The 25,511-nt window shown below is 45.6% G+C and overlaps 1 protein-coding gene and 1 pseudogene across 3 annotated transcripts in view; one reads left to right on the forward strand and one right to left on the reverse strand.

The window, feature by feature from the left end:
• Positions 1-25,511, reverse strand: part of LOC117368313 (dual specificity testis-specific protein kinase 1-like) — a 174,495-nt gene that overhangs the window by 16,864 nt on the left and 132,120 nt on the right. The gene's annotated exons all lie outside the window — the stretch shown is intronic.
• On the forward strand, positions 275-16,156 carry LOC117367881 (annotated as a pseudogene).

The raw sequence follows: 25,511 nt of genomic DNA on the forward strand, positions 1-25,511 counted from the left end.
GGTTCTGGAAAAAGTCCAGGGCTATGGAACCTAGTCTAGGCAGCCACTGCAATGATGAGACTTTGTAAATGGGAAGGGGAGGGGACGGGAGAAGGAAGGCAAATAGTACTATATCCCAACCCTGGTTCCCACTGAGCTGAAAGCCCAGAGGGCAAAAAACAAACAGGTAATGCTGTGACATCAGGTATAAACAAGGGTCTTTGTATGTCAATTCATAGAAACTCAGGTCAAAATACAGAATTGGCACAATCACTACTGATTTCTTTTAGTAGTAATGGGGTAGGTTTTCAAACAGTTTGTCTATCTAGCCCAATATTCAACAGGTTTCTTATTTTGTAGACCACATTGGACCTCTCTGGGATAAAGCAGTTAATAAGCTTTGTATGTACTATATTGTAATGCCATGGGAATACCCCAGGACTACCTCATTTTTGTCTAGACAAATCATAAATCATACAAAATTTGCAAGTTCTGGGCACCAGTTACAGATTCTCGACTTTAGGGAGTCCCTGCTGGTAGCCACCCCGAACATCCCTGGCAGGAAGGATGCCCAATCCCTCCTGCCAGCACCCCCCACTAACACCCCCCACCCCCCGAAACCCACACGGACCCTTCTCCATATCTTAGTGGAAGGCTAGCCAGAGGGATACTCACTTCCTGGTAGGCAGACCCGCCTCTTCAGAATGGTGGGCTTTCCCATTCCCGGTTCATCCTGGGATGTACCAGGGAGGGGCCTAAGGCTCTGATTGGACCAGGTGCCTAAGGTCCCTACCATAGGAGGGGATTACGCCTCCTTCCCAGTGCATTCTGGGATGAACTGGGAGTGGCCTAAGACTCCGATTGGCCATATCTCTAAGGCCACTCCCATGGGAGGGGCTTAGGTACCTGGCCCAATCAGTGCCTTATGCTCCTCCCCGGTGCATCCCAGGATGCACCGGGAAGGGGAAGGCCTGCCATTTGGAAGAGGCGAGCCTGCTGGCCAGAGGAAGTGAGCATCTCTCTGGCCAGCCTTCCACTAAAATGTACGGAGAAGGGTCCAGGTGGGTTTCAGAGGGGTAGGGGTGTTAGTGGGGACGGCTGGCAGGAGGGATTGGGCATCCTTCCTGCTGGGGATGTTCGAGGGGCTGCCGGCAGGAGGGATTGGGCATTTCTCCTGCTGGGGATGTTTCGGGGGGGTGGGGGGCTACCGGCAGGAGGGATACCTAATCCCTCCTGCCAAGGGATGTTAGCGGGGGTGGGGGCACCGGCAGGAGGGAGTGGGCCTCTCTCCTGCCAGATGTTTTGAGGTCTGGTACTGGGGTTCCCTGCCGCGGTCATTCTCAGCTGATTGTGGCAGGAGAATTTCCCCCTCCAAAATCAGCTGAGCGACAGGAACTCCCTAAAGCCACAATTCTGTAACTGGTGCCCAAGAATCGCGGCTTTGGGGAATCCCTGCCGCTCTGCTGATAGAGGAGGGACTTCCCTAGACCCCTCCTTAAGGAAGTCCCTGATTAGCTGAGGTGCCCCAGACCCTCCAAAGCGAGGAGCCTGAGGCGCCTCAGCCAATCAGTGCCTTAGGCCTCTCCCGTGCATCAAATGATGTGCCGGGGCGGGCCCTAAGCCCTATTGGGACGGCGGCTGGCCGGAGAACAGGAGGAAGAGGACTTTCCTCCTCCTCCCGAAGATTTTCAACAGTGTAGGAGCAGGAAGAGGGTCCGGGCACCTTTCCTGCTCCTGAAGATGGGAGCCTGCCTCAAGGAGCAGGAGGGACCGGGCATCCCTCCTGCTCCCAACAATTGAAAAAGTACCGGGGTGGGAGGGCCGGGCCTGACCGCCTGGGCTGACCAGGGGTGGGGCGGGGGTGGTGGTGGGAGGCCTAGGAGCAGGAGGGACCGAGCACCCCTCCTGCTCCCTACTTTGGGGGTCGGGTCAGGCGTTCCATGTCAGGCGGGGTGCCAGTCGGGGGGGGGGGAGGTTAGTCGGCCTATGAAGCAGAAGGGAACGGGCACCCCTCTTGCTCCCAACGTTTTTAAAGGTAAGGAGGGAGGGGGTGGGTCTGGCTGGCCTGACCTGGCCCCACCATGGGTGGACTAGTCGGGTGTAGTGGCTCTCATGCTCCCCCCTTCCAGGCAATCTTGCCGCCCAGACTCTCCTGCTCTCTGCCGCCTTCTGTGCAGTGCAAGCCAGCAGGTTTAAAGCAGGGCTGCACTGCAGTGTGCAGCACCGCTTTAAACTCGCGGGCTCACACTGCACGGAAGGCAGCTGAGAGTAGGAGCTCAGGGCAGAAAGCAGGGCTGGAAGATCGGGGCGAGCAGGCAGGAGACACAGGGCAGAGCAGGGCTTCTATGGAACTGGAGAGTCGAAAAGACGTTTTCAACTGGTCTCCAGCAGTCGCTTGGGTTGAGTGGCCAGCCCAATCGGATCTGAAATTTTGGGTAGTAAATTGGGTCACTGTCTAATTTACATGCATGAATTTTATTTTAAATTTAGTGATTTGCATGCATGAATTCGAAGCGGATCGCAGGGGAGGTGAGTGAATCAGGTCAGATGGAAATTTGATAGTTAAGTGGTCGCAAACCGATCGCTACACGATCGGTTTGCTTAGTGAATCTGCCCTAAGTGCCTTTCTGATTGTTTCTTTGTTTTTTAATTTTGCAGGTGAAAGAGGCAGTAGACAGATACCTTAATTATATTTCTGAAAATGAGATAAATGGTTGAGGAAAGTAAACCATTGTGTGACCTAGCACTGAGAATCTAACCAATAGCAAAGCAGCTTTAATAATAACTAATGTCACCATAATGAATTCTAGCCCGTGCTGCTCCTTGTGACCCTGGACAAGTCACTTAATCCTCTACTGCCCCAGGTACATTAGATAAATTGTGAGCTCACTGGGATAGATAGGGAAAACGCTCTGAGTGTGGTTGTAAACTATAAAAAGGCGGTATACAAGTCCCAATCCCTTTCCCTATTACCATTTCAACTGAAACCTGTATTAATTATAGTAAAAAAAAAAAAAAATGGTTATAAAGTGGATATGATTTTCTTTGAAAAACTAAACACCCATTTTTGATCCTAAGATATCTTCTAAGTGTTTCAATACAAGTACTTTAGTTTGCATATTTTCATACATATCTGAGTGTCTGTATTACCTGTTTAGATTGTAAGCTCTTTCGAGCAAGGACTGTTTTCTTACTCTTTTGTGACTCAGTGCAGCGCTACATGCGTCTGGTAGCGCTATAGAAATAATTAATAGTAGTCGTAGTAATGCGTGGCCATTAGCTCTTGAGCCCCTACCACCACCCATTATGTAGGCAGTAAGGGCCAGATTCTATAAACGGTGCTAAGTGGTGCCTACATTATAGGCGCCACTCACTACGGTTGTCAATAAAAAAAACAGCACTGTTAATAGAATCACACCTAGTGGTGCCTAAGCAGACGGGCATCGCTAGGCGTCCTAGACATAGGTCCATTAGGCCAGCTTTTCACACACCTAATTTTATGGCATTTATGTCAGATGACTAAATCAACCATACCTATTCTTCGCCCATAACCATGCCTACTTTTTAACATAGGCGTCCATAGATGTGGAATGGTGCTTCCATTTAGGCATTGCTAGGTGTCCTAAGAGTTTACATAGAAACATAGAAAATGACGGCAGAAAAGGGCCATCGGCCCAACAAATCTGCCCACTCTAAGAACCCTCCCCCCTAAGCACTTCCTCGAAATGAACCCACATGTTTATCTCATTTTTTCTTAAAATTGAGCACGTTGCTGGCCTCAATTACATGAAGAGGAAGATCATTCCAATGATCAACCACCCTTTCAGTAAAGAAATACTTCCTAGTGTCACCATGAAATCTCCCACCCTTGATTTTTAACAGGTGCCCTCTTGTTGCCGTAGGTCCTGTAAGGAAAAAGATGTCTTCTTCTACCTCAATATGGCCAGTAACATATTTGAACGTCTCTATTAGGTCTCCCCTCTCTCTGCGTTCCTCGAGAGTTTGGCGCTGAACTCTTAAATTGTTTAATTAATGGGGTGGTTTTTGTTTTTTTTTTTGATTGGCTGAAAACTGGCATGGTCAATTACCATGCCAGTTAAAAATAAAAATTAGGTGCGGATCCCGAACGTAGGCGTCACTAGGCAGCTGCAATTTAGGCACCGTTTATAGAATCTGGCCCTAAGGGCTCACATGGTAAGCATATGCCAACTGATTAGTGCAGAACACACCCACTCTAGTCCAGGGGAGGGCAACTCTGGTTTTCAGGATTTCCCCAATGAATATGCATTGAAAGCAGTGCATGCAAATAGATCTCATGCATATTCATTGGGGAAATCCTGAAAACCCGACTGGATTCTGGCCCTCGAGGACCGGAGTTGCCCACCTCTGCTCTAGTCTCTACCACCAGACTTGCCCCAAAGCTAAAAAATACATTTTAACTTTTAGCTCATGGGTAGCATGGGCACATCCAAAAAAAAAATCTGTACTACAGGATATCTCAACTCTTCCGGTGGTAAGTACACAGTGCTTACTGCAGCTTACTAAAAAGGACCCCTCAGGCAGGAACAGAGAGCAGTAGGAAGAGGAGATTTGAATATATGACTCTGAAACAAGTGAGCTCAGGCGCTTTTTTTTTTTTGGGGGGGGGGGGGGGTTAGTTATTTGGTACCTCTCCAATCTGTGCCCTAGGCAGTAGTTTATGCCTCAATCCAGTCTAAGCCTATTATTTAAATACTGTACAAAGTTTAATGGAATTGTTTTTTTAATAGCATTTGGGTAGAAATGTTGATTAGTCTTTTGAATTGTGTATGACTATACTGTCATGCTTTATTGCAACCTGCTATGGGCTTTCTTTAGAGAGCATGTAATCAAATGGAAATAAATAAAAGAAAGCAGTCACTTGTTATGTCCCTGCAGTGTCTTCCCTAGGCCCACAGCATATGGAAAAACAATCCCAAGTAATACAAAAGAAATTCAGAAGACACCAGCAGCTCCATGGCAACCTACAGTCTCAAGAAAAGCGGAGGCTGAGCAAATTTTGTGCTTAAATTCCTTCCAGTTTCCTCTCATACAGGGCCTTAAGCAGACTGAGAAGTTCAGCAGGAATCAATCTCTGCTTCAAGTTCAATGTATTAGATTAAAAAGCTGATAGCATAGTACATTTCTATTTCATAAGGCATTTCTCTTGTCTTTCAATAGGGATCCATCATCATGCCTAGCCTTCAATGTTTTTTTATTTTTATCCTACAACCCTTCCCATATAGAGGTTAGGTCAGTGGTCTTCATTAATTTTTGAACAGGGGCCATTTGGGATCCAAATGAGCTGAAGGAGAACCACCAAGTATTTTCCCTCATGGGATTGCAACACTGCTTACCAGTGTGTATCAGTGACATCCGTCCTCACTAGCCTACATCTCTCTCAAAAGCACACCTATTCCAAGCCTTATATAACACTCTCTAACAAATCTTCCCCACTCCATACCTGTGTACCACCAGTCTCTCTACTTCAAATTCTCCATTTTGTAATAAAATCCCCAGTTTGTAATAAAACCGAAATTATATATTGATACTTCTTTTATTAGAAAAAAACCAGTATTTAATATGGTACCAGAATAAAAATCTTCGCATAACATGTGATACAGCTGACAAAAAAGAACTACAAAATAACCCCTTCCCCGGAGCAAGCATCTCTTTCTTCCCTATCTCCCTCCCCTGATCAAGCATCCCTCTCTCTCTCCATTACCCCCCCTCCCCAGAGCATGTTTCTCCCTTATAACCCCTTCCTCGAGAAAGCATCTGACCTAGCATTCCACTCTTGCGCCTCTTCCCCTTTTTCCTTCTCCTGGCAATTCTCCTACCTCCTCCCGGGTACTGTAAACACATGGGGCTAGATTCACTAAGCAAACCGATCGCGTACCGATCAGTTTGTGACCCCTTAGCGATCAGATTTCCTTCCAGCCCGATTCACAAACCTCTCCTGCGATCCGCTTCAAATCCATGCATGCAAATGAGGGGAAACGCATACAAAGTAGGCAGGGATGCGATTCACCAAACAAATTTGGGACACCGATTGGGCTGTCCAATCAAGAATAGGAGTGACTGCTGGGGACCAGTTGCACAGGTCTCTGCTGACTCCCCTGCTCCATTGCCCTGCTCTCTGCCCCGATCTTGCTGTGTAGGAAGAGGTTTGCAGCACCAGGGGAATCGTGCGGCTCCTGTCCCTGCTCTGCTCTCTGCCTTGAGCTCTGCTTTGGAGCCAATTTCAAAACAATAAAAGGGTGCTGGAAAACAAAGAGAAGGCAGGAAGTGTGACTCTCTCTGCTGCCTTCCCTGCAATGCGAGCCCGTGGGTTTAAAGTGGGGCTGCACGCCGCAGTGCAGCCCCGCTTTAAACCCGTGGGCTTGCACTGCAGGGAAGGCGTCAGAGAGCAGGAGAGTCTGGGCGGCAAGAGCAGGGCTGGAAGGGGAGAGCAGGAGAGTCGGCATGCGTCAAAAAAACAAACAAAACAGCAATAAAAAAAACAAACCCGAACACAAAATGCATACGCAAAACATCTGCAGAGAAAGCAGACGGTCTGCTCATGTGTGGGAATTATTGGTGGATAGTTTTTTTTCCTCTGTGCTTATTCCAAAGTGGACCTCCAAAGAGCACTATTCTGGCACCTGGGGCAGGAGCCAGGTTGCCAGCACTAGGCTTACCCCCTAGCCCTGTCACACTAATATATGTAGAAAATATCTTGTATCCCCATTTTACCGTGTCAGCTATTTTTTCTTCCATTTGTATCTTTGCTTTCCTGATTACTTGACCAGCCTCTCTTAACTTTTCCAGATATTTTTGCCTGTCTTCATCTTTCTGCGATCTTTTGTAGTTTATGAAAGCTATCCTTTTATTCCTTACCTTCTCAGCTATTACTTTTGAGAACCAAAGTGGCCTTCTTTTCCTCTTACTTACTTGCCTCAGAAAAAGGTTAGTCGCTCTTACAATAACTACTTTCAGTTTTGCCCACTGCATTTCTGCTCCTTCCAGACATTCCCATCCAGACAATTCCTTAATGTAATTCCCCATTTAAACAAAGTTCATTTTTTAAAAGTTTAGAACCTATACTTTTGAATGATCCCTCTCTATACCCATCTTAATATTAAATCATACCATACAGTGATCACTGGATGCCAGATGATCACCCACTATAACAGGGGTGTCAAAGTGTTTCTGATGTTATAGTGCACAGGTGTCAAAGTCGGTTCTCGAGGGCTGCAATCCATTTGGGTTTTCAGGATTTCTCCAATGAATATGCATGAGATCTATTTGCATGCACTCCTTTCATTCGAGGACCGACTTTGACACCTGTGCACTATAACATCAGAAACACTTTCCCCATTTGTAAGTACTAAGTCCACTATGACCCCATCCTGCGTGGATTCCATTACCAACTGCTGGAACAGTTCTCCTTGTAGAAGATCCAGGATCTCCCTTCTTCTAGAAGACCCTGCAATAGGGATACCCCAATCAACATCTGGCATGATAAAATCATCTATTATTAAAACTTCCCCTTTTTTAGATATATTCTGAATGTCTGCTATTAAATCTCTGTCCACTTCTTCCGTCTGTGAAAGAGGCCTGTATCAATGTAAATATATATACCATTCCTTCTTTCCAAATTGATCCACAGTGCCTCTTCCTTGTCCTGCAACTCATAAATAGAAGATTAGATTAGATTAGGACCCAACATGTTTTTGCACTTAGCCTTCCTCAGGAGTCCTCTGAATAAAATATATGAAAGTTAATGAAGGCTCAGTATTGTGGATCAATGATATAGTTTGTGATATAATGTGGTAATTTGAAAAATGACTTATATTAAAAAAAAAGTGGTGCAAAATTATGGTAATGTGTGGAAATGATCAATTATCAGGCTTTGTTGTACAGTGGTGAAATAGCATGGATATTAATTTTAATATAGCACACGCCCAACATGCCCAATTTTAATATAGTACATGCCCAACACTACATGGAACTCCACCTTACTAACTGCAGCAGATCAAGTACGCAGCCTAGGAGTAACATTACACGGCCACCTGTCCCTGTCCACCCACATATCTCAAGTAGTCTCTACCTCCTTCTACTTCCTCCTCCAACTGAGAAGGATCAAACCCTACATCTCCACACCCGACCTAGCCCAACTCGTCTACGCCTATGTCCTCTCCAAGATGGATTACTGCAACTCCCTATTTAATGGAGTAGCCAAAAAAGATCTCAAGTGCCTCCAGCGGGTACAAAATGCAGCAATCTGCCTCCTACACAACATCAACTACCATGATCCCATCTCCCCAGCCCTCCATGCTGAGCACTGGCTTCCAATTAACCAACGCTGCGCATTCAAGGCCCTGGTAAAAGCGCATAAAAGAATTTACGCCATCACCCCTACCTACATAAAATCCAAGCTAACCCTGTACACCCCCAACCACTCCCTCCGTTCAGAAAAGGAGAAACGCCTATGCATCCCCCCAGGAAAGTCCTCCTGTCAGAAACTGCCCGCAAACACTCCTACAGCCACTTCATCCCCCAACTCTGGAACCAACTCCCTCCCCCCCCCCCCACAAATCAGATTACAGAACTCATTGATGACCTTCCGGAAATCGGTAAAGACCCTACTCTTCAACTAAAATTCACCCACAGGACTAATCCTCACCCCCATTAACCCCCCCCTCTCTTCTCCATTCTAAACTTCTACTTAAATTGCTGTATAGTCCATTCTTAACCTGTACTTAAATTGCTGTATAGTCCTTGTATTGTCCAAATGTACTCCACTGTGAATGTTTGCTTGTAGGCCGTTCTGAACTCCTAGGAGGATGGGATAAAAATCTAAATAAATAAATAAGAAAGCCAACAGTAATATGAATTTGTCTAGGTAAAATGTGCAATTCTGGCCAATTAAATATGTGCTATTCAGCAACTAGAAGAGTTCTGGCCAAGTTTTTGGAAGACACATATACTATTTCCTAGGCCCCTTGAAAGAGTACTTGAGGAATATGGTGCTCATACGAGGAGGCCTTTACTGCAGCCTGGCTGAATAAGGGTTTGGGGAATAAAGTTAAATGGGAAATACATTACATTACATTAGTGATTTCTATTCCGCCATTACCTTGCGGTTCAAGGCGGATTACATAAGAGTTGTCAGGAGGTTACAAGATAATTAGGTGGATTACATAAGAATTGTCGAGAACTTAAGGTGATACATGTTGGGTAATTAGAAACATTTTTGATTTGATAAGGGTAGAAAGTGTGGTAGGTGGAGTTTGGGAAGGAACTGGTCATGTTAAATAGGTTTTATGTATTTTTTGAAGAGTAGGGTTTTAGTTTCTTTTTTGAAGGTTTTGTAGTCTGTGGCCGAAGACAGTAGATTGGTGATTTGTCTATCTAGTTTTGCTGCTTTGGTGGTCATTAGGTTGTCATATAGTTTTCTTCGTTTGATGTTTTTGGTTGGCGGGTGTGTGAATAGTGAGTGGGTTCTCCTGTGTTTGGTTGAGGTGGATTGAGTTAGTCAGTTGTTCAAGTAGGTTGGGCTTTCTCCATTAATAGCTTTGAATAGTAGGCAGTAGAATTTGAAGTGTACTCTTGCTTGTATTGGAAGCCAGTGTGAGTCGTGGTATGCTTCTGTGATGTGGACATATATTTTCAATGAATAGATGAGTCTTAGGGCTGTATTTTGTATTTTTTGTAGTTACTTTATCATGGTCGTTGGGCAGGGGAGGTATAGTATGTTGCAGTAGTCTATTAGTCCAAGGATAAGAGATTGTACCAAAAGTTGGAATTGTTTCCTGTTGAAAAATTTTCAGATTTGTCTTAGGTTTCCCATAGTCTCATGATGCTTTTATTACTTTGTTGATTTGTGGTTGCATGGTACAATTTCTGTCAATCAGTACTCCAAGAAGTTTTAGTGTGGGTTGAATGGGGTATGAGATTGAGTTTATTACTAGGTTTGTTAAGGTTGGAGTTTTGCTGTTTTCTAGGAGAATGAAGTTTGTTTTGTCAGAGTTAAGTTTTAGTTTGTGTTCTGTCATCCATGTTGCTTCTGTTTTGAGAGTTCTGTGTATTGTGCCTGTCATGGTGGGCTCTGGATAGTCGAAGGGGAGGAGAATGGTGATGTCATCTACATAGCTGTATGAGGTTATGTCATGTTTGTCTAGGCAGGAGCTGAGGGAGGCTATGTATAGGTTGAATAATGTGGGAGATAGGGGTGATCCCTGGGGAACTCCACAGGGGTTGGACCATGGTTCTGATTTTTCTTTATTTGTTTTAACTCTGTAGGTTCTGGATTGTAGGAAGCCTTTAAACCATGAGAGTACCTTGCCTGAGATTCCTATGGAGTCTAGTGTTTGGAGGAGGATGTCATGGTCTACCAGGTCGAAGGCTGCAGAGAGGTCTAGTTGTATGAGCAGAATTTTCTTGCCTGTACAGAGATGTTGTCTCGCTGTTTCTATTAGTGTTCCTAGTGGGGTCTCAGTGTTGTAGTTCGTTCTGAAGCCAGATTGTATGGTGTGGAGTAAGATGTGGTTTTCTAGGTATGAGGTTAAGGTTTTAGCTACGAGGCCTTCCATCAGCTTGACGTACAATAGGATTGAGGCTATGGGTCTGTAATTGGATGGTTGGTCTGTTGGATGGTTGGGGTCTTTTAGTATCGGAGTTATGATGATTTCGCTGAAGTCTTGTGGGAAATGTCCATCTGTGAGTAAAGATTGTATCCTTTGTAGGAACAGGGAGCGGAATAGTGTGCTTGAGGCTTTAAGTAGGTATGGGGGGCAGTGGTTAAGGTCACATACTGCGTGGCTGTATTTATTATAAAGTTTGTTGAAGTCTGACCATTGTTTGGGTGAGAAGTGGGACCAGGTTCTGTCTGCTGCAATTCTTTCTCTGTGGGGGGATATGAGGTCTCTTCTATGTGAGTGGGAATTCCATTGAACGTGGCTCCGATGTTTGCGATCTTGTTTTTGAAGTATGTGGCTAAGAGGGTGGCCTAGGGCGGGGGGGGGAGGGGGGAGTTGTTGTTGGCTAGGTAGGGTGTGGTGTCTGTGAGATCTTTTAGTAGCTGGAATAGCTTTTTGTGTCTTGGGGGCCTTCTCCTATTTGCTATGAGTAGTATGTCTTTCTTTTTTCTTTCAGATTTTGTTTGTATTTTTGGTTCATTATTCTCCATGCTATTTTTGTGGATTCTTGGCTGCTTTTTCTCCATTTTCTTTCAAGTTGTCTGCATTGCCTTTTGAGTAAGAGTAGTTCGTTGTCAAACCACTTGTTTGATTTTCTGTGGATTTTGGTTTTGGGTTTTTCTGGGGCTAGTTCGTCCAGGGTTGTTGTACTTAGATGGTTCCATTGTGAGATGAAGTCTTTGGGTGTGTAGTCTTGGATTATGGTGTCTGTTTTTGTCCAGAATATGGAGGGATCGATATGTTTGTGTGAGCTGTAAGTTATTTTTGAGTAATTGGAGTGTTTTTGTTATTGGTCCAATTGATTTCGAAGGAATATGTGTAGTGATCCGACCAGAGGGAACGGTTCTATTTTCCGTTTGGATCTCTGGTTGTATGGGTTGTTGGGACATGTAGGCTGCGATGTCGAGTTGGTGTCCTTTTTCGTGTGTGGTTTGAGGATCTAGGATTTTGTATGTTAAGGCCTCGAGGTATGATAGTTTGCAGGATTGGTTTTCGAGGTGGAGGTTGAGGTCTCCTAGGATTAAGTTGTAGGTTGTCGTTAGTGAGTTTCGATATATAAATTCTTCAAATATTGGTTTTGCCGTGTTCCAGTTATTTGGGGTTATGTAGCAAAGTATGCAAGTTAGTGTTCCTTTGAGTGATGTGCTTGAAAGTTGACAGGCTAGTAAATCCATGTATGGGTTGGTTGTTTTGTCTTGTATTTTTAGGTTTATAGTATTTCTGGCTATGATGGCAAACAAAAAGGACTTTTCCTCTCTCTGTTAAATCCTAGCTCACGTTTGCGGTCTAACACCAGCTCTGGCAGGATACACATTTCAAATCTGACATATTGTAATCACAAAACAGAAAATAAAATTAATTTTTCTACCTTTTGTTGTCTGGTTATTTTTCAAATCTTGTTAGTCCCAGGCTCTGGTTGTCTTCTGATAACTTGCTTGCCAGGGTCTCCTTCTTTCTTCATGCTAACCATCCATCTGCCATCTCTGTCCTCCCTTTCCATTTCCCTTCCCTCCCCAAGAAGTCTTGTATCTTTCCTTTTTTTCATCTCCCTCCACAGAGTCACCTTTTCTTAACTACCCTTTCATCCGGCATCTCTCCCTCCTTCCCCACCACCCCAGGGCCCACCATCTCTCCCTTTCTTTTCCCAATTACCCTCCTATCCAGTATCTCTATCCCTACTCCAAACCATCCCTTGTGTCCAATTTCTCTCCCTTTCTGTTCCTTCCCTCCCTAAATCCCATGGTCCATCATCTCTCTCCCTCTCCTCTATTTTCAGACACATTATTTCTTCCCCCCCAAAGTCTGGCATATGCACATCTCTTTGAACACCCACTTCCCTCTGTGTACTTCTACACCAGGGTCCCCCCCAAAGGCCTGTTCCCCCCCCTTGAAGGCCTGCACCCCCCTTGAAGGCCTGTCCCCCCCTTGAAGGCCTGCCTGCCTGTCCCCCCCGAAAGCCTGTCCCCCCCCTTTAAGGCCTGCACCCCCCTTGAAGGCCTGCACCCCCCGAAGGCTGCACCCCCCAAGAAGGCCTTCACCCCCCCCAAGGCCTGCACCCTTTTGAAGGCCTGCATCCCCCCGACGGCCTGCACCCCCTTGAAGGCCTGTCCCACCCCCTTGTAGGCCTGTCCCCCCCTTAAAGGCCTGCCTGCCTTTCCCACCTTGAAGGCCTGCCTGCCTGTCCCCCCCTGAAAGCCTGTCTCCCCCCATGAAGGCTTGTCCCCCCCCTTTAAGGCTTGTCCCTCCCCTTGAAGGCCTGCACCCCCCCCCGAAGGCCTGCACCTCCTTGAAGGCCTGTCCCCCCCTTAAAGGCCTTCCTGCCTGTCCCCCCCTTGAAGGCCTGCCTGCCTGTCCCCTCCCCCAAAAGCCTGTCACCCCATGAAGGCTTGTCCCCCCTCCCTTTAAGGCCTGCATCTCCCCCTGAAGGCCCACCTGCCCGCCCCACCCCGAAGGACCGCTTGCCCCCCCCTCCCAACCCCCATCCAGACGTCCGGTTCTTCCCCTCTGGCCTCCCCGCACCATTTAGAGTAGAAGCAACCTGCAGCAAGATTGCGATGTCGGCGATCTTGAGCTGCTTGTGCTGTCCTCCACCGCGGACCCGCCCCCCTCCTCTGACATCAGTGGAGGGGGGCGGTACCGCGGCGGAGGACAGCATGAAGCAGCGCAAGATCGCTGAAATCGCGATCTTGCTGCAGGCTGCTTCGGTACTCTTAATGGTGCGGGGAGGCCAGAGAGGAAGAACCAGACGTCGGGGGGGGGGGGGAACGGACGCCGGAGCACTCCCTCAGGGCTCGCACCCGGGGCGGATTGCCCCCCCCCCCTTGGAACGCCACTGATACTGCCATACCCCGAAGAGTTCTAGGCGGTTCACATTAGTTAGACAGAGATTACAAGTGGTTACATATCAAATTGATCATAGAGTTGCAAACAGCAAGGAGAGAGTAATTACAAGTGGTTACATATCAAATTGATCATAGAGTTGCAAACAGCAAGGAGAGAAGTAGGGGGGAGAGGAGGGAGACGGGGGAGGGGAGTAGATCAGAAGGGGGGAGGAGGAGGATTGAAAATGGGCTAGTCAATGGAAGAGGGTTGCGGGGTCAGGGAAGACAGGAAGTGTTCAAACTTGAGTTGCTGGGCCTTCCAACAGGCTTAGTGACTAGCAGTGGTGGGAGGGGACGGAGTGCTCTCCCACGCCCGAGTCCTGTCTCGGTCCGCTGAAGGGAGAAGGTGGCAGGATCAAGAGATGCAGGTGATAAAAATTTTAGATGCAGGTGATAGAAAGAAATTGTGATGCAGGTGACAGAAAAAAGTAAATAAATAGGTAGATAAAATAAAGTACAAATTCAAGATGGTTTGGTCATGTAGATGAATCCTGCACTGTGGAGACGTTCCGATGCTGCTCCTGCAACATCGAATCGGGCCTCCTGCGGGTTGGGTTTCGTCTCCGAGGTGATGGGCAGGGGCCATTGTCTCAGTCCCCTCTTTCTCTTCCGCGGTGGGCAGGGGCCGTTGCCTCAGTCCCCTCTTTCTCTTTCACGATGGTTCTCTGGTGGAGATCGATGCCGCCGAAGGTGGCAGTATCCTCCGCAGTGCTCCCTGGTTCGACTTTCCGCTGTGGCGCTTGGGTGCACGGTCGTTGTGGCGCTTGGGTGCATGATCGGTCCTTCTAGCCTCTGTTTTGGTCCTTCTGCTCCGCGACTGCGTTCGGGCGGAGAGCAATGCTACTGTAGACGGCAGCGTTCAAGTGGGGAGCAATGTTGCTGTAGATGGCGGAGGCCTCCGCGGTGCTTTGGTTTCGGTTCTCTGCCATGGTGTGTGAGCGGGCGGTTGCCGATCAGACCAGGAGGATAAATAGTCGGTTAGACACCAGGAGGGTAAATTGTCGGTTAGATGCCAAACAAAGGATCCGTCGAGAAGCACGAGAGAAAAGATAAGCGAATAGTGCAACTTGCTCAGGCGTCCATCCTCGACACCATCTTGTTCTGGATATCTATTTATAAAAAGCAGTGACTCTTGGGAGGGTGGGATTAATTTGTGTCAATGGGGGAGGGGGGTTTATGTGACTTGGTTACTGGGGGGAGGAGGGCATGGGCCAAACACATTATTGTTGTTTCATTCTGTATCATGGCTGGGCTGTTCTGGGTGGTTGCATATTGGTGTTTTGTAAGATTAATTTTAAAAATTGCACCAAGTATTCGCTAAGCTGTTCAGCTGCTTTCCTTCCATCATTTTTGTTAGCAGTTGAATCAAGGCCTGTAATTACTGATCTCATTTCAGTTTCTGGTTGTATTCTTAAAAATGGGTGTTAAAATAATGTCTGATATCCCCAGGGAAAAAACAAACTAAACATTATTAAACATGTACCTTAATGATTAAAATATTTTCAGAGACTTCCCTAATTAAAGCGTCGCTGTTGTCAGGCAACCGTGGACTGGCATCCTGGACCAGTACAGTATTTTGGGCTGGATTGGTGAAAGAACACATGGAATTGTCTTCAAGGCAAAGCACATCAAGACAGGGGAGACTGTAGTCCTCAAGAAAGTAGTCTTGAGGAAACTGGAAGATGGCATCCCTAATCAGGCCCTGTGAGAAATCAAAGCACTTCAAGAGACAGAAGACAATCAGTATGTGGTAAAGCTAAAGGAAGTGTTTCCCCTATGGCACAGGTTTTGTGCTGGTCTTTGAGTACATGTTATCTGACCTTTCAGAGGTCCTGCGCAATTCGAAGTAGCCACTGACAAGAGTGTCAGGTCAAAGGTTATATACAGATGCTGCTGAAGGGCATGGCATTCTACCATGGGAACTCCATCATGCACCGAGACTAAAAACCTGCCAACCTCCTCATCAGCTCCACAGAACATTTGAAGATTGCAGACTTTGGACTTGCGAGAGTGTTCTCCAATGAAGGCGACCAACCGTCTGTATAGCCATCAGGTGGCCATTAGATGGTACCAAGCCACTAAGCTTCTGTATGGTGCCCAGAAGTATGATGAAGGTGTGGACCTTTGGGCAGTAGGTTGCATCTCTGGGGAGCTACTCAATAATTTGCCCCTCTTCCCTGGAGAGAATGATATTGAACAACTGTGCTGTGTATCCTAGGCACCCCCAATGAGAAGATCTGACCGGAAATCACAGAACTCTCCGATTACAAGAAGATCTCCTTCAAGGAGAACCCACATATATCACTGGAACATATTGTACCAGATGCATCTCTTCCAGCCCTTCCAGCCCTGGACCTGCTCAAGCGCTTCCTAGTATACCCATCCAAACAGAGGATCCGGGCCACAGAAGCCTTGTTGCACCTATACTTCTTCACAGAACCACTGCCTGCCCATTACTCAGAGCTCCCCATTCCCCAGCACAGTGGGAAACCTCCCCAGCAACGTCTGCAGCATCAGCATGAATACCGCATTGATCAGCCCCTGGAAGAATCTGTGGTTGATCCTGAATTGATCACCCCATATGTCATGCGATGAGGGAAAAAGCCCCACCCTCCAATGTAGGTGGTGTTGTGTGGAATTTATCAGAATGAGAGTGAGAGTTGGAAAATTGTGTGTGCCAATAATGTTATCTTTTAATCCCCTGTTTATCAGATATGTTTTTATTAAATTTATTGTAAATCGCTTAGATGTAATGCTAGGCGGTATATCAAATAATAAACTTGAAATAGAGCAGACAGGTGTCAAATAGGTACCAAGAGAAGGAATACTTTTTCAGATAGTATTGGATTTTTTGTTCTGATGGCATTTGTAAACTTGTTGCAACATTAATTTCTAAGGGTATAATCATACTAACATCCAGTTCTTCAAGGTCAGATTGACCCAAGAGTAAAGTGAATAATACTTATACAGGATTATTCAAGCATTCTTAGAGTGGAATCTCTGTCTCTCTGTGTGTTCTTTATGAGAAAAGTATTATGCTTAAAAATATCTGTTCGTGCCAAGAATAAAAAAATCAAACTGGCTCAGTCTCCCACTCTGCTTATCCTAGCTGCAGGAAGTGTACAGTACAGATAGCCAAAAAGCTGTAGATCTTTTATCAAGCTGTGGACATCCATCAGTGACCTGAAGCAACTCTACAGCTCTGCTTGGAACCACCCACGGACTGCCTGCAGATGTGCACAAAGTACAGTGACTCTCTAGTTATCTGCTCTGTAAATCTTTGGCATGGATAAGATAAGGTCGCAAGTTGTGTTCACTGCAGAATGTTTTAATGAGCATGGTAAATTTCAGAACAAGAAAATACACACAGATGCACTACCCATTGGTGTCAAACAAAATCTCAATACACCTGTAAAAAGTATTCTGAATGTTTTTGGGAGTGACGAGTCTTAAGCGTGCGAGACAGACGCGCACCGACAAACGAGTGCCGACAATTCAGCGCAGAACTTCATCGTGCCGAAGTAAAACCTTCTTTTAAAGTGCTCCGACGGGGAGTGTGGGGGGGAACTCCCCCACTCTACTTAATAGGGATCGTGCTAGCATTGGGCGGTGTGGGGGGTGTAACCCCCCACATTATACTGAAAATTTAATTGTTTCCCTAAAAAACTGAGAAAAAGTTAAATTTACAGTATAATGTGGGGTTACAACCCTCCCAATGCCAGCGCGATCACTATTAAGTAGAGTGGAGGGGGGTGTTCCCCACCAAGACCCCTGTCGGAACCCTTTAAAAGAAGGTTTTTCTTTGGCGTGATGAAGTCCTGCGCTGAATTGTTGGCGTTTGTTTGTCGGCACGCATCAGTCTTGCGCGCTTAAGACTATGAACTGTTTTTGGGAGATGCAAATTTTGAACATTTGCAGAAGAGATAAAGGACAGAATTGAAGTTTTCACTCAAAGCTCAACCCAATATTTCCATTCAGTTTTAGGACAATAAACATTTTCATGTTTCTATTTAGAAATATTTGAACAAAAAACTTAACCCAATGAAAGGAAAAACTTAACCCAAGGGCCGAACCGCCATTTTCTTTTGGAAATCAACTTGTTACATCGTAGTTCTCTTCTGAATCGGAGAAGTCTATGCTTCAGCTCTAGACGAAGGAGGCTGAGATCCTCTGAAACAGAGCCCCATAGAGCTTTTCAATCTGACTGGCCTGGACAATATTGTGTCAGGAATAAATGGACTGTCAGTAATAGTGAGATAAGTACTTTTTTGTTCTTTAAAGTTAGACATATTTTCTACATTGATTCAACATTGAAGGAGGACATAATTTTGGAAGTTGAACATTACCATTTAGGATTTTGTAGCATTTCATTGCGCACAATACACTGGAGAGTTTATAATTGATGAATATTTTGTGTTTTTGCACATTTTTCACAAAATTCACAATACGTCCAGGGATGTTACACTCTCTCAACTCCGTATTACAGGCTGGCCCTGATTGTTAGTTGTGTAAACTGAGGACCCATCACTAAAATTTAATTAATTAATTAATTAATTAATTATTATTATTTAATTTTTGATATTCATTCTCAATGGTGATCTCCCAGTGTATTTGTTGTTTATAGGAGGAATTTTTCTCATTTCTATTCAGAAATAAACATAGTAGCAACGGATGACACCTTATTCCAATGGTTCCCAACCCGGTCCTGGAAGAATACAAACCTAGTATGGTTTTCAGGATAACCCTAATGAACATGCAGAGGATAGATTTATATATATTGGAGATCTGGTCTATGCAAAGCTTTCTCATGCATATTTCATTACAGGTGCCTTGAAAACAATATATAGAAACACTGAAACAAAGAAAAAGAGATTAGGTTCTTACCTTGCTAATATCTTTTCTAGTAGATGTGAGCCTTGCAGAAGGAATCCACTCCAGGTATTCAAATCCTCTTCCTTCTGCTGAGGGCTCTGCTGCCATCTGCAGCGATAGCCCTATACAGATACACATAAGAAGGAGGGGTACAGGGAGACTTTCCAAAATGCAGTGCTGTTCTGCTCTGAAAGTATAACAAACATGATAAACGTTGCAATAGAACAATCCAAACTTTGGAATAACCATACAAATCAGAAACATTTATGGAGTTCAAACATTCCCTAATGTGCTATAGCAATACATTATTCTTCATACCCTTGAGGGCTGACTGAGTTCAAAATCTTAGCTTTGACTTATACCATCTAATTGAGAGAGTAGGCAGGCAGAGAAATAACTAACAGGGCAGGGCACCCGAATGATACACCTATCTCCTAGAAAAGATATTAGTAAGGTAAGAACCTAATTTCTTTTTCTAGTGCAATAAGTGTGTCATTCTGGACAGAAAGGATGTACAAAAGCAGTTCCAGAAATCTAGGGCGGGACCTCTACACCTGCTCGTAACACTGAGGACCCACAGACGGTGTCCTCCCATGCTGCCACGAACACTCTATAAAACTTGGAAAATGTATGCAGTGTGGACCAGGTCACTGCCCTACAAATTTCCTTGGCCAAAATCGCCTGAACTTCCGCCCATGGAGAAACCACACATCTGGTCAAATGCATTTCCAAGGAGACTAGTGATTGCTTGCCATAGGCAATATATGCTAACAAGATGGCCATGCAAATTTATCTTGAACTGGCAGCCTGGGATGCCGGTCTACTGCATCTAGTGACTGTTGAGCACAAAGAGATGGTCAGACAGTTGGAACTTATTGGTGACCTCTAGATAACACAGGAGGACTCTCCTTGCATCCAGCTTTCTCAGAGTTTGATCCTTTTTCTTTGATCTTGTGGTCTAGAATGCTGACAATCTTCCTTTTTGATTGACATGAAATAATGAAATGAGCTTCAGCAAAAAGGACTGGACAGTGCATAGGGAAACTCCCACCTTTGTGATCTTGAGGAAGGGTTCCCTGTATGACAGTGCCTGCAGCTCTGGGACTCTTCTCACTGAAGTAATAGCCATGAGGAGAATGGTATTGAAAGTAAGTTCTGTCATGGATGACTCTTGAATAGGCTCACATGGAGCCTGAGGTCATGTAGAACCACATTAAGATTGTATGAACGAAATGGCTGTTTTACTGGTGATTTGAGCCTAAGCGCCCCTTTTAGGAATCTGGCTAAGTCTGGATGAGAAACCAGTGGCACTTTCAGTTCTCAGGCTTTGAACACGACAGCCCCGCCGGTTGAGAAAGCCAGCACCACTGAGATTGGAACACTTAATGGAACCACCTTTTCTTTTGTGCACCAATGCTGAAAAGTCTCCCATGCCTTAGCGGAAGCAGAGACTGTCACAGGCTTCTTGGCTCTAATAAAAATAGTAATGACTACCTCTTTGCATCCTTTGTGCTCTAACACTGCGCACTCAAGAGCTATACCATAAGACCAAAGTGATCCAGATCTTCTATGACAACTGGTCCCTTGGAAAGAAGATTGGGCTGAACCTAGTCCAAGACCTTTGTCTCTCTGAAGACAGACTAAATCCACATACCACAGTCTGCGTGGCCAATCTGGAGCCATAAGGACCACTCTCTCTGTGTGGTTTGCTAGTCTGTGGAGAATCTGTCCTATCATGGGCTATATACAAGAGCTTGCACTTTGGTCAAGGCTGGACTATGGTGTCCAGGCCTTCACTTCCAGGCTTGGATCTTTGACTGAAGAAATGGTCCACCTTCTTGTTCCTCACCATAGCCTTAGATCGAAAGTTGGCCAACTCCATCGAAGAATGATGGACTGGAATGCTGCTGTAAATAATACCCATTCTCCTGGGTCTAAGGCCTGCCAGCTGAGGTAATTGGCCTGGACATTGTCCACTTCTGCTACATGCACCACGAAGATCTCCTGCAGGTATAATTGCCCACTGGAACAATAAGTGAACCTTCAGGCTCAGCTGCGCACTCTTGGAGCCTCCTTGGTGATTGACATATGCCACCACTGTAGCATTGTCCAAGAAGACTTGGAGACATCTCCCTCACTTGGCCTGTTCTTCCAGCCTTTTCTCCAGCTTCTGCAATGCCAATCAAATGGCCTGATGCTCCTGTCTGTTGATGGATCATTTTCTCTGACAGGCCAACCAGTTCCCCTGGATTGGGTGACCATTGCAATGGCTTCCCTAGCTGAATAGGCTGGCATCCATTGTGAGAATCATCTACGATTCTATTCTGAGGGGCATGCCCCCTAATAATGACTGTGGATAAAGCCACCAACTCATACTGCTGCAGGAATCCGGAGACCATGGGAGTGTCATTTGAAGGGAGTCTGATTATTGGGACCACCGCAACAGTAGTGCACTCTGGAGAGGCCACATGTGAGCCTTCGCCCATGGAACCACATCTATAATGGCTGCCATAGAGCCTAGCACTTGGAAATAGTGCCACGCTGACGGAGCTGGCTTGGCCATCATATCTGAAATCTGAGTGCCTCTGGAAGATAGATACGGACTTCTGCCGTGTTGAATAGAACTCCCAGGTATTCCAACGATTGAGATGGAACCAGTTGGCTCTTTCGACAATTTACAATCCAGCCTAAGCTCTGTAAGACCTGGACGACTTGAGTCATTACCTGTTCTACTTCCAAGAATGATGAAGGTCTGATCAACCAGTCATCCAGGTATGGATGCACTTTAAATCCTGCCCTTTGGAGATGTGTTGCTACCACTACCATCACCTTGGTGAACGTGCAGGGTGATTTTGCCAGGCCAACAGGGAGTGCCGAGAACTGATAACGGCTCTCTAGCATTTGGACTCTCAGGAACCTCCTGAGCTTCTGAAATATAAGAATGTGCAGTTAGGCTTCCATCAAGTTTGGGGAATCTAGAAATTCCCCTGGAGCTACCACTGCACTTACTGACGGCACTGTCTCCATGCAAGAGCATGGAATCTTCAGGGCTTCATTGACGTGTGTAAGATCTAGGCTGGGTCTCCATTCTTCTGAGCCTGTCTTGGGCATTATGAAGTATGCTTTTTTGATGCTTCTTTGTTTGTGCCTTGATGATGCATTTTGTAGTTACCTTGTCTTTATCTACAGTACACTTCTTTTCTTCATCTCTCTTTATGAATTAATTTTTCTTCTATATGGAATATAATTTAGAATGTAAACCACTATATTTAATATAATTTAGAATGTAAACTGCTGAGTCTGTATTTGATATAATTTAGAATGTAAACCGCTGAGGTCTGTAATATAGTGATGTGGTATAAAAAATGATAATAAACATAAACATATATAGAGAATCTGTCTGAGCCCGATTCTTCTGGTAGCACTGGTACTGTGGTCTGAATTTCTACCAGTCTCTATACTATTGCTAAGACTCTGCATGCCTTTTCTGGGCGCCCCACCGGGGAGTTCACAAACCAGTCTATTAAGGGATGGGCAAACTTGAGCTTGTACCCTCCTCGAATGATTTCCAGCATCCAGCAGTCTGACGAGATCTGCACCCAGGCTTCTACATACACCAAAAGCCATCCATCTATTCTCAGGAGGAAGGCTTTGGCTTCGGCACCATAGTGCTTACTTGGAGGGTGAAGCTGGACAAGGACCAGAGGCTTGGCTGCCATGATCCCTGACAGGATTTCTGAGCTGAGTCTCCTCCTGAATACTGTCAAAAGCACCTAGAATTACAAACATTAGACTACACAGAACCTCTAGAGGCTCATGGTCTGCAGTCGGGCAGAGATTTGGGTTGGTGATCTGCCATGCTGGCCATTAGGTCATCCAGACCATTTCTGAACAACATTTAAAGTTTAAAGTTTAATATTTGTCCTTTCAAAGGGAGTCTGCTGAGGGTAGCCTTAGAAATGGAAGCTCCCACCCATTGCCTGATCCAGAGCATTCTGCGGGCTGAAATGGAATAAGCCGAGACTTTGCTCATGACTCTTATGATGTTGAAGACAGCATCGGCCACATAATTCTCCCCTGCTAGCATAAGCTGGGGCAAAGAGGCTTGCTCTCTGCCAGGTTAAGCACACACATCTTGGAATGACAAGTGCATGTCACAAATGAGACTGCTGCAGCTACTTTGAATCCTAAAGCCAAAACTTCAAACTGCCATTTTAGGACTACATCCACTCTGCAATCCAGCGTATCCATTAATACTACATCTCCCTCAATTGGCAGGGATGTGTGCTTGGCTACCTAAGCCACCAATGAATCTACCTTAGGCTGAGTGAACATCTGCTGACACTCCTGTGCCATAGGACACAGCCTAGACATTGTTTTGGCTATCTTTACAGAGCCCTCAGGAGCATCCCAGTGCTCCATGACTAACACACTCATATCAGGATGACGGGAAAATGACATGGGCTGTGCTTTCACTCCACTGAGGAAAGAGCACAGAGTACAAGGAGCTGGAAGTCTAACTGGAATTCCTGCAGGGAGTCAGTAATAATCTTTATTAGTGCCGAAGGCTTGAACAGCCAACGTGTAGTGGAATCTTCCCCTTGTTGAGAGAGCCTATTGCATCCCGAGTACTTGATCTTGTATGCGACCCCATATCTCCAAGCAGGGAAGACTCGCTCTGTAAGAGCAAAGGCATACAGACTGACCCTTCACCTTCTGAATCCCTATCAGAAAGATCTACAGGATTCTGGTCAGATTTTGACAATGCCATTGATGTGCCCTGTGAGCCCAAGCTTCCCTGTGCGACCCTTAGATTACTGCCAGACTTTATATGAGTATCCTGGCTATCCAAATAAGCTCTCCACCTCAAATTAATGAATTCAGGAGAAAAGGCATTACTAGGCAGTAGTGAGAACCTGCTAGGTAACTCTACCTTATGTCTCTTGGGCTCCATGGCCTCCATGTTCTTGTTCCTAGGTCCGCTGCTGTTCCAGGGCTCTGGAAGGGATTTTCTCCCAGCAGACAGGCCACCCAATGGTTACTCAGCCCTAGGGATCAAAGGAGAGGCTCGACCCTCCTTCAAAACCATGCATGTGAAGGGGGGAGGCAAAATCACAGCTGGCACCCTAAGGAGCCCTGCTGAGTCCCCTACAGATGCCTCCAGCCTGCACTCAAGACCCTGCAATTCAGTAGGTGAACTAAGGTACTAAGGTAAGGACTCCGAGCTCCACAAAGATCTCTGCAGGCTGGCCACACAGATCCCTAAGGGATTAACCCGCTGAATGCAGACTCAATTCTGTTTCTTCTCCATGCAAGCAGAGTTCTCCCCTGAACTGGGGAGTTTTGGTGCACTAATAACTGTGAAAAATACCAAAAATAATAAAGAAATATAAGGAGCAGATCAGAAAATCATCTTCTGGCTTGCGTGAAGAAGGAAAAACTGAAGGGGTCAGCAGAACCCTTGGTAGGAGGAGGAGATGAAAATTTGGAGTGGATTTCTTCTGCATGGCTCACGAGCATGGAGCTAATACCCTACTGTCCAGAATGACATATCTATTGCACTAGAAAATGGCAGATAATCACAATCTGGCTCATATTCAGATCACGTGAGATTGTCAGCGATCTCCCGCAGTATGCGACAATCATGGAAATTTAATGCTGGTGCCATATCCGGCCACCGGCATTAAATTTCCAGTCTATTTTTGGCTGGCTGGTTAAGTCTCAACGGCCAAAGATATACCATCCTTTTAGGTGATTATCTTTGGTCACCAAACTTAGCCGGCAAGCTACTGAATGTTGGCAGTGACATAGCCAGTCACCGTCCAATCCAGAGACTAAGACATTCAGAGTGAGATAGCCAGCTAACCCTTACTGAATATCAGCAGAGAGCCAGCTAAATACTATGTAGTCACCCAGTAGCCATCCCCAGCCATCTAAATAGCGTTCAATATCGGGCTCTATATGGCCTATCCAGTCTATTCTTCAATACCAATTACTAAGCTGTAAAATCCCTTCTCTCTTAAAGATCTTCTGTGCTTATCCCATGCTTACTTGAATTCAGATAGTCCTCATCCTTAGGTGTGCCCGAAGGAGGGATGTCCTACCTTATCCAATAACAAGTAAAACCTCAGCACCCTGAGGTTGTGGGTTCAAACCCATGTTGCTCCTTGTGACCCTGGGCAAGTCACTTAATTCCCTCATTTCCCCAGATACATTAGATAGATTGTGAGCCCACTGGGCCAGATATGGAGAAATGCTTGAGTACCTGAATAAATTTATATAAACCGTTCTGAGCTCCCTTGGGAGAACGGTACAGAAAATTGAATAAATAAATAAATAGCAGTACATTTTCCATAATTCTCTTCTGAGGGAGTGGGTGGTACAAGGCAGGGCTTCCTTAGGAACATTCTCTTACTAAAGTATAGCAACCTTAAGAATAGGTATGTTAGTCTGTCTGTCCAGGAGTAGGAAGTTAAAAGCCCTCTGGCAGAACAGATCAGGGAGACCCCAAGCTATGATCTTCCCAAGCTGTTCTAGCTTAGCTACACCGAGGGGAGCTCTAGAGGAGTGGCCCTAGCTCAGATGCTTGTACTCTATGTTATAAGAAGCCAGGAATTTCAGAGATTGGGTATGAAGTAACTGAAAATTACCAAGGTAGAACAGTTATCCCTTAGATATTTGGACTATGAAGTCATATCTGGAACAGGCTAATGATGCTGTGATTATGTTAGAGAAAGTGCGTAACCATGTAAGGGACAGGTTACTGAAACTGAGGCTGTACCAGAAGAGACTTTATTAGAAATACAAAACCTGTGAGGAAACAGGGCCGATTTCTCTTGGGCATATACATAAAATGCTTCGACTTATCTGCAACCTATGTGTGCCACATTTTGTTAGGTCTTGCAGCTAGCCACTAACTAAAGCTACCACACCACCTACCTGACAAAATATCTGTGCACTTTCACAGCCTGCAAAAACTGAGCTGTTGTTCAAACAAGAACCCTGCATCCCTGCTCCTTTTGGGTGCAGTTCTGTAAAGTGGTGGTTAAATGTATGTGCCATAAACAGTTGCACTTAA

Source organism: Geotrypetes seraphini, chromosome 10 (assembly GCF_902459505.1).
Source record: "Geotrypetes seraphini chromosome 10, aGeoSer1.1, whole genome shotgun sequence".
Classification (NCBI taxonomy): domain Eukaryota; kingdom Metazoa; phylum Chordata; class Amphibia; order Gymnophiona; family Dermophiidae; genus Geotrypetes; species Geotrypetes seraphini.